The sequence below is a fragment of the Belonocnema kinseyi genome, chromosome 2 (assembly GCF_010883055.1).
Source record: "Belonocnema kinseyi isolate 2016_QV_RU_SX_M_011 chromosome 2, B_treatae_v1, whole genome shotgun sequence".
Classification (NCBI taxonomy): domain Eukaryota; kingdom Metazoa; phylum Arthropoda; class Insecta; order Hymenoptera; family Cynipidae; genus Belonocnema; species Belonocnema kinseyi.
The window spans coordinates 128,809,221-128,820,855 of NC_046658.1; the positions used below are offsets into that span (position 1 = coordinate 128,809,221).

The window sequence follows — 11,635 nt, forward strand, 5'->3', positions numbered from 1 at the left end:
ATATTTGAAGCATTTTTGTATTGACAATACAAAAAAGTAAAGCAAAGTTTTGCCTATTCTAAGAACCGCGAAACGTACACGTTTCTGTATTGCAAGGCTGGAGGGATCCCCACCACTACCGCGAGTCGACGTGTGATTTTGTCAAGCGAAGTTCATTGGCTGCCCCGACCTTGTAGCGATGCGCGCGCTGTCAGCAGGTGTGTGTCTTTGCATTTGCGCATCATATCTGCCAGAGGTTTTCAAGAGTTTTTGTAGACTTAAGACCTGACAATTATGACAGTTTCTTGAAGCAGTACAGTTTGCTAACTAAAAATCAATACAAAATATATTTATATTTATCAATTAAATCTATATTAATATATTTTTCAAGTGAAGAATGCATTTCCACAATGCTGTTTCATCCTTTTATCGGTTGAACACCTTTCCGTTTAACGAAATACAATCAACTATCCGAAATTTGAGATTAGAGTATCCGTTTCCGATCAAATCGATGTGATTCGTTAGAACTAAATTTTACGTTTAGATTATTTTCTACAAAATGTCGTATGCATTGATGATAAAATACTCAATTGAAACCAAAGAGGGCTTTGCGCTCTTTGGGCCTCTTTTTAATTGGTCAGCCACTGACGCAGGCGCGACCATACAGGGACCGTGGTGGGAGGGGACAGAAATGCACCACATGGAATAGCCCAGCATGGGGCATTTGGAATAGGTGCGCCTTGGAATAAGCAAAGGATCACTGTATTAATAAACTCCTGGTGCGCAATTTCCAGTTGAATTAAACCAGCATTTCGTAATATTTATTATTTTTATAAATATTTATTGAAAATAAATGCACAGCTTAGTCTATGTTTAAACTAAACGCACCACTCATAAACAGAAAAGTATTACTAAATAACTTTTGTACTTCATTTAGTTACTCACTCCTAGTATTGAAACATGTCGTTAATACTTATAAACATTAATTATAATCAATAATATAATTTGTAACTGAATGTAAGCCCACAAAACATATTTTATAAGGGAGACCTGTTTGTATTTATACTGAGACCGGAAATAACGCAGTGTTAAATTCAAACCAACTAATTAAATATAATTTGTTTATATAATTGATTATAAAAAATGTAAATACTAGGTTTAACTTCTTTTTCGTTTAGTTATACTTTTTGTTTTGAAAGAATCGGTGACTTTATATTGAAAAACAGCAGAAATTTTAATTTATCATAAATATTGTTAAAAATAAAACATGTTATTGAATTTTAGTTTAATTTTACTAATAAGAAGGCACTAAGAGTTTATTAATATTTGTCGCAAAATAAACTGCTCTTGTTAATAGAAATGGCTAAATTATGCATTTTTTCATAATAATTGTTTATAAAAATGAAAGGTATCGATTATTTATAATAAGTTTTTAACAGAAATTTCAAAATTGCTTGCAAATTTTATTTTATGTTAAAGAATAATCTTTGCACAATCTGAATCACGAAATTTGAACTTTATTCATAAGTTTGGTTTATTATATCACAAATAATTTCTTGTCATTTCAGTATAATTTAAAGTCAGCGATCCATTAGGATGGTCTTGCATATTTTTGGGCAATTTTTTGTTTAATTTAACATTCCATAAGGAAGACCTCCTGTGAGGCTTATGGAGACTAAACAATTTTTGTGTCTAGAACAATTTCTTTTTCATGAAATGAAATTTTCAAATTTTCTCAAAAACAAAGACATGTTCTCTTAAAGCTTATTTTTAAAACTAAAAAATTATTTAAAATGTCCATACGAATATTGAGAATTTTTTTTAATCGTGTCAAACTTACAAGATTTCCCTAATTTTTTTTATTCTGCGAAAGTAAAAAAATTGCCTTGAAATCTTTCAGATTCTTCTTGGGCATCTTTTAAAATCTTTTTGAATGCTTTGAAATGTGTTTAAGTAATCTTTCTAAATTAATTTTGTTCATAAATAGTTATTTAAAAATTTCCTAGAAACCTACAATTTTTTTCATTTTTGTGAAAACTCTGAGATTTTTTTTTAAATCTTTACAAGCTTGAATTATTTTTAAATCTTTTAAAAAACTTTAGACTATTTCTACAACTGACTCAAATTTTTTCTAAAATTATATAACATATGGAAATATTTTTTGCCCAGAATTAGATCTTCATTATTCCTTTCAACAAGTGAGAAAGTTAAAAAATTATAGTGTGAACAAAATACTGAGGACATAATTATTTACCATTATTACACTATTATTTACAATTTAAATTTTCTCTTTAATGAATAATCTTGAGAAATATTTAAAAATAAATTTTCGAATTATTATAATTATTTTTTTTTTAGAAATTTTGAAATGCAAAGTTGACAAATAATTAGTAAATTATGAGTAACAATTTGAAAAGTTCAATTTTGATTTTGAAAAAAATAAAATGTTTCGAATAAATTTCCTAACTTGAAAAAACTAAAAAAATATTATAAGAACCAGAGTTTAAAACTTTTTCTTAATTTTAGCTTCAAAAAATTTTTTGGCATCAAATTCCAGAAATATCGCACATGTTCGAATTTCAAAAATGTGCCTTGAATCTCTAGAATTTGTATACTGTTATGATTTATTTATTTAATGTTAACGATAAAACCATTTATAAATTCCCGTTCAAATGTAAAATATGACATAGTAAGGAAACTAATAAAAATCTATGACCGAATCGAAGCGTTACACATCCCAAAACTCTAAAAATTCTGCTGGTAATATATTAATAGGAAACAGAATAACAAATATTGTTTCTCATAAAATAAGCTTTGAATTCAATTTTTATTTATGATTTTATGACTGTGGCAATACAGAAGATGCTTGTTTCCTGTTCAGAAAATTCCTAAATAACGACAAATAAATATAGAGAGCATTTGGTGCAAATATTTTTTTGAGAATAATAGATTTTACTACCTTCAAGTGTAATGGTATGAAATTCTATGCGCAGTTTAGGAATTTTATGGTTTTGAATCGTGATACAACTAGACTGGAAGCTGTGGATGAAAACCCAATTCTTTTTCAATTTTTAAATAACTTCTCTCCATCGAATTTGTTCGATCGGAGACGAAAAATTATTCAAAATAATGCGCACGAAATTTTTAATATTTTTATTTTGCGCTTGAAAAAACTGGCGAAATTCGAATTAAATTCTAGAAATATTTCTCACAATTTAAAAAAGTATAGTGCAGGGATATTATGTGAAAACAATAAAACAAATGTATTTAATTTAATTTAAGGTACTCAAGCAAAAAATGTATCTATTGTTTTAAATATTGTTTTTATTACGAATTCTCGTACCTTTTTTTTTCCTTTATCTAGAATTTGTAGCACTGTAAATTGAAAATAGATATAATTTTTACAATTGTTTTAAACTTTAAGTTTTCTTTTAAAACACTTATAAATAAACTTTTATTTGCATTTTCACAAACAAAAACATCATTAATTTTTTTTCGTTACGGTTACTTTTGCTTACCTTATTTATTTTCAAGATCATTACCAGATCATATGGAAATAGTATTTAGTATAAGGAGCCGTCCATAAACTATGTTACTAATACTTTAGTATAAAATTATTGTAAATATAAAATTTTTTTAAAAAGTTTCTAAGGTTTAAATAAAGTAGTTGATTTTCAACAAAAATTAAGACTTTTTAAGAAAAAAGTTGTTTCCACGAAAGTTGAATTTTTAATACGAAGAGACGCATTTTTAGAAGACAGATGACTTTTTAACCCGAAAATTGGAAACTTAAAGGAAGAATTTCATTTTTAATCCCTAAAAATGACTTTTATACCATAAATAATTAATTTTCTAATAAAATACAAATCCTTAACAAAATAGTTTTCATCCTGAACAAAAACAGATCAATTTTTTAACCGAAAAGTTTAATTTTCAAGGGAAGATTGAGAATTTCTTACCAGAAAGTTCAATTTTTAACCCGAAAGTTAAAATCTTGAACAAAAAAGTTCATTTTTAACTCAGAAAGATAACTTGTCTACCATAAATGATGAATTTTCAACCAAAGAATTTAATAAAATAGCTGAATTTTCAACAAAATCAGATGAATTTTCAACCTAACATTTAAATTTATGATCAAATAATTGGAATGTTTACTAGAAAGTTAAATTTTTGAAAGGAAAATTTGAATCTTCAACACAAAAGTCCATTTTTAACCCAGGAAGATAACTTTTCTGTAATTAATGATCAACTTTCTACTAAACGACAAATTTTTAACGAAATTGTTTAGTTCTCAAACAAATAGATGAATTTTCAAACTAGAAGAATAACTTTTAATTGAAAAAGTTTAATTTCAAAAACAGATTCTTTTAAAGAAAATGGAATGAAAAATTTTTAATGTAAAAGTTAATTTAAATAAATTAATTTAAAACACCTTGAATTAAACGATAAAAGACGAATTTTTAACCAAATAGTTGAATTTACAATTAAAAATGTGAACTTTAAACTAAAAAGATCATTTTGAAGCAAATAATTTAATTTTCTGCCAACCCGAATAAAAATCCTTCGACTTGGTTTCGACTTGAATTGCCCCCAATCAAGACATACTGAAGTCGAAAAGTTCCTATTGAGCATGTCTCAGTTTTGAGACCGATCCAGACTTCAATGTATATCTTGGAAACAAGTTTCTATGTCTTGAGTCGAAGTTGTATGTCTGCAAGACGAGCGGTTCATAACTTCAAGTGTATATATGTCCTAACGAGAAGGGTCATTCTGACTGTTGAATTTTCAACCCAGCAAAACGAATTATCAACAGAATAATCCTCAACCAAAACATGTAATTTTTGAACCATAAATGAATAAAGATTAAAGTTCTACTCAAACAGATAAACTTTCAACAAAATTCGTGAATTCTAATTCAAATTTTTGAATTTTTAACCTAAAATTTTTTAATTATAAATATTATGTTCGATCAAAAAATGCAATATTTACATTTTAAATTCAAAATTTCAATACTTAAAAATGAAACAAAAATGAATGATCAAAAAAATAGTTCAACCCAAAAGATGTGTTTCTAGCCAAGAACAATCATTTGCTTGAAATGGAATAATTATGTTTATGACGAAAGAGATGAATCTTCAACAACAACAAAATAAATTTTTAATCAAGTAGTACGAGGTTCAGCCAAGTAGTTGAATATTTTACAAAAAAAAGATGACTTTTTATTCAAACACACCAGAGTCTTGATTTCGACCCTCCCCCCCCCCCCCCCCCCCCCCCCCCGGTCTCGGGGTTTCTAGAACTTCTAGGCTACGCAGCTTCTTGTAGGACAGGGCTCGAGCAGTTGTGACTCTCGTCTGGAAAGAGCCGTGGTGCGCGAGTACTCAGTAGAGTAAATTGCGCAAAATTATGCATTCAAATTGTGAAGGTATTGGTTCCAAAACTATTTGCAGACAACCTTCAACACTGTACTGAAAACGAGACTTAAGCGTGGTCAAATTTTCAACGAAATGAACAAATTGAAAAAAAAATTTGAAAAGTTTTTTCCAACTATAATCAAAGTAAATGTAAAAAAAAAGGTTGTGAACATGAATGTGGTGTTAACTATCGATTTTCCGACCATTTTCAATGTTTTTGTTTCCCAATATACAAAATTGTCGCGCAAAATATTTATAGGATACAGATAAAGATAGATATACAAATATACAAATTTTACATTAAATTACACCCAACTCTCAGTATTGCTACAGTATCAACGGTTTTCTAAAAGTAGCCTTGTTGCTAAATCAAGAGTATCGAAAGGTGAACAGGTTTGTCCATCTGAACTGTTTAAAATTGGAATGCATCATATTGCGCAATCTCCGCAAGTGAGTTACGACGCACTACGCCTTTTCAATAGGCTATTAGTGTTTTTCAAGCAAGAGTCACAACCCACTCTTGCCCCGTGCACTGAGAAACTACATGGGGTCGCAGTTCTATGAATTACTAAATCGGGAGTTGCTAAACCGAGAATCGGATTATTATAATCTCATTATAGGATGAGAATGTAAAAAACATGGTTCACAGCATAGTAGGTGTTATTCGATCGAAAATTCAATTAGCTAAAATAATATAAATTAAAAAAATATGACCTTTGTTCTTCATTTCACTTTTTTTCTTAAAATTTATAAACAAAATATCGCAATGAAAAATCAAAGGAAAATTTGTATAGCCAACTGAATTCTTAGTCCAGCAATACCTCATACGTTTTTAAATAAATTTTTTTTTAAATTAAAAAGACGACTTGGAAAAAATTAACGGGTTAGCCCAGTCGACCCGACTGATTTTTTTAAATAAAAAATAAAGAGGTCTTATTTGACAATTGTTGCTAAAAATAAATAAACTTTTTAAATTGACCTAGCATTTGAATCAAATATGAAAATATACCAACTTTTCTAATTCTATTCACGAATTCTTATTGTGAGTTTAAAGAAAAAATAAATAAAGAAACTGAACATCAGTTTCCGAATGGATGAGCCCATCCGGATCCAAAAGAAACTCTTTTGTCGCGAACAAGAAGGATATGTGGCCTTTCTCTTTCAAGTAAACTACTATACTATATTCTTGTCAATGGAATTTCTTCCGCATATAAGTCAATGGCTTTCGCAATTCAAAAAACATTACTTGGAATACAAAATTGTGAACAAAAATAAATTTGAAAGCTATTAATAAAAAAAATTCAGTTTGTCCAAGATTTAAAAACTGATAATATTTCCTCACATTATAATTCGACAATTTTATACAAAAAATGTAATAGCTTATTTTTTCTTCTATTGGAATTAAAACAAAAAGTTTTATTATTTTTAATCTTGGAATCTTAAGCTTAAAATACCTTCGTTATTATTTAAGCCTTGATTTTAAAATAATTGTTTTAATTTTTATACGATCTGAAAAAATGTATGAAAACTTTGAATTTATCAAAAAAATTTGAAATGAAACTTTGAATCTTTTCAAAAAATTTCAAAGCTTTTACGATAACAACATTTTTTGTTATGATTTAAGTTTAAATTTAAATTGAGCTTCTATTTTGAAAATATAACTTTACAAAATGTTTTGATATGTTTTAAATGATTTTCTAAAATTTCAAAAGATTGTAGAAGATTGTAGCTCACTTTTTAACTTTTTAAATACAAAAAAAATTCATTTAAAAAAATATTTAGAAGTTTTGTAATAATTTTAAGAATATTTCAAATTTGAAAGTACTTAACAAATCCTAAAGCAGAACATGGGTTTTTAAAGATTTCAAAATACAAGTTGGAAGTTATTTGACAATTTTAAATAATTTTAAAGCTTTTCAAGTATTTTAAAAAGTTTTACGATACATAATTTTTTTCTGATGTTCCAAAAATACTTAAAATTATTTTTTATTTGAAAAAATTAATTGCTAAATATTATTTTAAAGTATTTGAAAACATTTTAAACTTAAATGTAAAGAAATGTATTAAAATATTTTGAAACATTACAAAAGATTCTTAAAAATAAGATAAAAAAAGATATATTACGAAATAAAACGAGTTTGAGAAAATTCTAGGAATAATTCCAGTCAGTTTAAAAGATATTTAGAAATTTCAAAATTTTTTAAAAGTTTAACAATATTTTATTCCTTCAAACACTTGTTTGAATTATCTCGAGAAACTAAAGAAAATTATATTTATATAATCTTGAAGCAAATAAATAATGAAAATTAGGAAAAGAATAGTTATTTCAAATTTTTATTTTATATTCTTAATTACTTATACTTTCAAATTTTAAATTGCCTAAACTTTTTTTTCTTTCTCGACTGAAAATTTTGTTTTAATTTGAAAATTCGTCTTTTTGGTTTGAAAATTGATTTTTTTGCCAATATTTTAGCATTTTTAATGGAATTGCAACTGCTTTTTTTAAATTTTAATCTTTTCTTTAAGTTTAAATTATTTGGTTAAAAAGTATCCTTTTTAAAGAATGTAAACTGTTCTTTATTTTTAATAAAAATCTTTCAAGATTACAATATAAAATATTTCAATTTCCGTTGGGAAATCTAGTATTTGATTAAAATGCAACTATTTGTTTAAATATTTTTTGTTTGAATGTTGATTAGACATATTTGACATTTTAGCAAACTTTTTAATTTTTTAAGGAATCTTAGCAAAATGATATTGATATGAACTTAGCAACAAATTAACCCAAAAATTAGAAAATAACAAATCGGTATTTTTATTTTTTATTAAATATGATATTTACCCTCAAACAGAAAAACTACACGCGCTCATAACGAGCGATTGATAATAATAAAAAGCATATTTTAATTGTTTATAAAAATCTCAGGTGAAAAATTTCAACAAATATTATAGAAAATATCTCATTTATAAGAATATCTATTCGAATTGGGAAAAATACGAAATTTTAATATTTTTTCTCAAAGATTGTTTACAAAAAGAGTTATTGTTAAAGTTTTATGCTGATTTGTAAAAAGCAGTTACTCCCCAATAACTGAAATCAGTTTAATGTCAAAAACGTTTTTTTTTAACGCAAAGATGCCAACATTTTGAATTGATTTGTTTACAATAATTTTTTTCAAATTTTTAGACAATATACGAATTATTTTTGTTTTTTAAGTGCCAGCGTATTGATTTAAGACAAATTATAAAAAATAATCCGTAGTTACATTGTGAAAAACTATTCTTCTTAAAATGTAAATGTTCTCAAACTGCCTTAAACTTTGAGAAGAAATCTAAATTTATGAAAAAATGAAGATTAGAAAATCGTGGAGCTCAGAGCCCTCAGAGGGTCTTAGATATTTAATCAACTTTCGTTTTTTTAATTCGAAAATCAGACCAAAATTGTAGGCTGTGAAACTTTTTGAAGGGAAATAATACGTTTCGTTTCACTATGTGACACGTTAAGTAAATTGTCAGAAAATTTGCGTAATTTCTTAATTAACAGTTCTTTAAATTTGATTTAGGAAAAACAAAAGACCGTCCTTTGTTCCCCAAACAAGGCCAAAATTATTTACAGTTGCGTAGAGCATAGCCTCAAGAAACATGGAAAGTGTCGATTAGCAGGCATTTCGGATTTCACAGACGGTGAAAGTCATTGTATTGTTCTAAAAATATACGTATGTTATTTAGTTTAAACTTGTAAACATCATTTTTTAAAAGCTAAGTACAAAAAGTTAGACCAGTGAATATTTTAATTCCCCTTCTGGACATTATACTTTTTCACAGAAATTGTACAAATTATAAAAAAAGTCTTTTTCCTTAAAACACAAAATATTTAAAATTCTACCTAATAAATAAAGGAATAAAAAGATTGTTTTGTAAATTAAAAACTATTTAAAACAAATGAATAATCCCAAACAAGAAAAATCCTAAATTGGAAAATTCTCGAATGTTATAATTCCCAACATAAAATTGCCAAATAATAAAATATCTGGCTTTGTAAAATTTCTGAAATTAGAAAATTCCCAATTATAGATCATTTTTAAAAAATGGTTTCTTATTCAATATTATTTACTTATTAGGAACAAAATTCTTAAACATGTTGACTAGAGTTTTTTCACAAGTATTATATTTCTTTTTTAAATTAAAGATTACATTTTAAATAACAATAATTAAAAAAATATTTCTCCATAATTTTTTTTTAATGTGCATAGTATTTTTTTTTCAAATGATTGTTCTTCTATTCAAACTGTCATAAAAATTTTAATTTTCAAGAAAATAAAAGTAGGAATTTGGTTTGTTGCTATTGATTAACTGAATCGACAAAGATAATAATTAATTAAAAAATTGCATTAGGTTTGGAAGAATTTTATTTTGCTCGAGGGGCATGTGTGGACTCTGGATGTCAATTGTGGTAAAAAATATCATTTTTAATTAAAAAAAAATTAAGAATTCACTTCTGGTCACGTTAAAACTTGTCAGCGATTAACAGCTTTTCTATTACACATCCAAAGAAACAAAAATTTTTTTCCAACCTTAAAATATGATTATATTTTTGGATCCAATTTTTTTGCATCGATTCGGAAACACGATGCTCAAAAAGATAATTTCTCAAAACCTAATAATATTGTTTGATAAAACTTTTTTTGTATCGATTCAGCAACTCAATAGTTAAAAAGTCTATTCTCACCTTTTCCAATTAACAATGGGATTTTTGATCATAATCTAAATTTATTGGCACGTCAAAACGTGTGTCTCGAACAAAACAAATTTTTTTTTTTATTTTAAGAAAACAAAATATTTTCGGATGAAAACTGTTTTTTATTAATTCAGAAACTCAGTCTATAATTAAAATAGTAAACTTTCGCTTTACGATGTGTCTCTAAATTTTCGCGAATCCTAATGAAATTTTCAAATCAAATTTTACAGGGTTAATAGCTCAAAAGAACTTTTTTTATTTAAGATCAGAAGAAGATGGAAAATGTAAATTAAATAATGCGCGATACGAAAAAAAGTCATTATAAAAAAACGTTACTTTTTGAAAGTCCTATAATATTATAATATCAACTTTTTGAATTTTTTCGAAAAGTTAAAAATTTATGTTTTGACTTTACAAAAAATAATGAAAAATTCTATTTTGCAGCAAAACTATGCAAGATACAACAAAAGAATAATTTTAAAAAATTGTGCACCCAAAAAAATCTACAAATTTTTTCCCATGAACTTTTTGATAAGACGCGTAGTTTTAATTTTATTCGTAAAAAACATTTTTAAGAATACAAAAATTCAATTTTGAGACCAACGGTACAAGCTACGAAAACCTCAAAAGACAAAATTTGTTTATTCAAAAAAGGGCTACATATTTTTTATGAATCATTTTTTAATTAAATGTGTAGTTTTATTTTGATCATGAAAAAGAAAATTGACCATAAAAAAAAATATTTACAAAAATTACGCAAGGTACGAAAATACATAAATAACAAAAATTGTGCGCCTAAAAAAGATCTGAAAATTTGTGATAAGCTTTTTTTATAAGAGTACATTTATTCTAAATCATTTCAGCATTAAAAAAACGTGAAATGAAAATGCTAGCTGATTGTTCAAAGAAATGACTCTAAATTTAATAATTCATTAACATTTTTGTTTATTTAAAATATTTATCTTAACAAGACATACATAAGTATTATTATTGGTTTTTTTAAAAATAATGAATTTATACTTGTTTAGATAAATACTCTTAGCTTTAAACCGAATAATAATAAACTTTTTCAATTTTTACTGATTAATTACTTATTTTCTATTAATAAGAATGAGAAAAATTGACATGTTTATAGAAATAAATATAATATGTAAATTTATAATAATATAATATAATAATATTATAAATATGTATATAAGATTCAATATAAATATACATAAACAATCAAATTTCTCTAGAAATATACATGTATTTTTCTTATTCTTATACATTGAAGATAAGTAATCAATCCACAAAAATTTAAGAAGATTATTGTTATTCTTTTCAAAGCTAAGAATATTTATCTAAAAAAGTATACATTTACAATTTTTAAATAATTTACAATAATACGTAAGTATATTTTTTCAATAAAGGTATTTTTTTCGACACGTTGGGCACGATTAAATTTGATAGGAGCTCACCGTGTAGATTGAAAATACAAAAAAATAACCATTTGAAAAAGCGA

The 11,635-nt window shown here is 25.7% G+C and overlaps 1 protein-coding gene across 2 annotated transcripts in view; it reads right to left on the bottom strand.

The window, feature by feature from the left end:
* LOC117167915 (serine proteinase stubble-like) overlaps positions 1-11,635 on the bottom strand; it is a 72,387-nt gene that overhangs the window by 52,266 nt on the left and 8,486 nt on the right. The window lies entirely within an intron of this gene.